Here is a 1791-nt window from a genome sequence, read left to right as displayed (position 1 = left end):
ATTGCATTAGGCAAATCTGCTGCACAAGACTTCTTTAAAGCATTGAAGAACAAAGATGTCAGCTTGAGGACTAAGGTGCGCCTGACTCAAGCCATGGATGCATTCTGAGATAATGTTACTCTGAAGCCAGCTCAGTGAACAGAGCTAGAAAAGATACTTATTTTTTCTTAAAGACATGAGTTCATAATAATATTTCTAATAGTTTAATTCCAAGGTGTTCTAACACATTTTTTTCAATGCTCTAATTGTAACTTTTCTCTTATACTAAAAATGTGATTTTTAACAAAAGTTATCTCCTGTTTGATTTGACAATACAATTGTTAATGTTTTCTTAATAAGAGCATTAAAATGACTGAATAAAGATCAAGATTCTATATCCATTTGCATCTGTTCTTAGAAAGTATCCCACTTAGAAAGTATCCCAAGGATGTGTTCTTGTTTTTGTAATCTGCTGTGAGTCAGCCCCCCACTCATAGAGTAGAACTAGAACTGCTCTATAGGGTTTTCTTGGCTGTCATCTTTTATGAAAGCAAATCACCGGAACTTTCATAGAGCTGCTGGGTGGGTTCAAACAGGCAACCTTTAGATTAGCAGCCTCAAGCTAACCTTAGCTTGAGCAACCAAGCTTCTAATTGCTGTGTATTGTTATTAAGTGCCATCTAGTCGGGTCCACCTCATAGCGACTCTGTATAAGGTTTCGGAGGAGCGAATGGTGAATCTGAACCACCAACCCTGTGATTCAAACAGACCCTATGACACCACACTAGGACTCCAGTGCTATGTAATAATAACTCCAATGCTGTGTAATGCTGTGGGGTTCTTTAAATATACACCTCAGTAACAGTTTAGTTCCACTGTTTCATTTTGCTTTCAATCCGAGGGTGTTAACAATACCAGGCAGTTTCATTCTGTTGTGCATGGAGTTGCCATGAGCCATGACTTGGGGGCAGATGCAACAGCCGCTAACAATAACAGTAACCACAACTTGAACCCTAATAGGTGAGAGTTTGAAGTTCTTAGATGGTGGTAGAATTTAGCAAACAAGTTTGTGTGTTTTGAGTTATTGGAGGAAGAAAGAGAGTCCGTGTTACCGTTTTATTTTGAGACCAGTCAGTCCTTCTTGCTTTCCGAACATTATTTTAAATTCACAAGCTTAATTTGTTTGTGGAACACAGATTCTTTTATCTATAAAAGAGACAATGTATTTTTAAGGAATAATGAAGACTGAAGAAGAATTGATGCATTTGAATTATGGTGTTGGTGAGAATATTGAAAGTACCACAGAAAGCCAGAACAACAAACAAATTTGTCTTGGAAGTACAGCCAGCATTCTCCTTAGAAGAGAAGATACAGAGATTTAGTCTTGTTGTCAGGAGGGACCCTTGAGGAGGATACCATGCTTGGCAAAGTAGAGGGTGAGTGAAAAAGTAGACTCTCAATGAGCTAGACTGACCCAGTGGCTGCAACAGTGAACGCAAACAGCATTGGTACAGGGTTGAGTAGTGTTTCCTTCTGGTGCACATAAAGTCACTGTGAGTAGGACCCAACTTGAAGGCACCTAACCAGGTGAAGTTCTGGTATGGCATAGTAGGATAAGCTCTAGACTGCAAGGCTGGTTTGAACCTCGTAAGTGATTAGACAGCACTTAGCAACAACAAAGTACTTTAACAGTTAAAACTGAGCTGTTTAAAGTGATATTTAAATATCAGCATTTACTCAAAGCTTCCTACTTGCTGGGATTCTTTTCTTTTCTTTTTTAATGTTTTATTGTGAATTATGTGATAGTTTACA

This window comes from Chrysochloris asiatica, unplaced genomic scaffold, assembly GCF_000296735.1.
Source record: "Chrysochloris asiatica unplaced genomic scaffold, ChrAsi1.0 scaffold00049, whole genome shotgun sequence".
NCBI classification, from domain to species: Eukaryota; Metazoa; Chordata; class Mammalia; order Afrosoricida; family Chrysochloridae; genus Chrysochloris; species Chrysochloris asiatica.
This window is presented reverse-complemented; position numbering follows the sequence as displayed.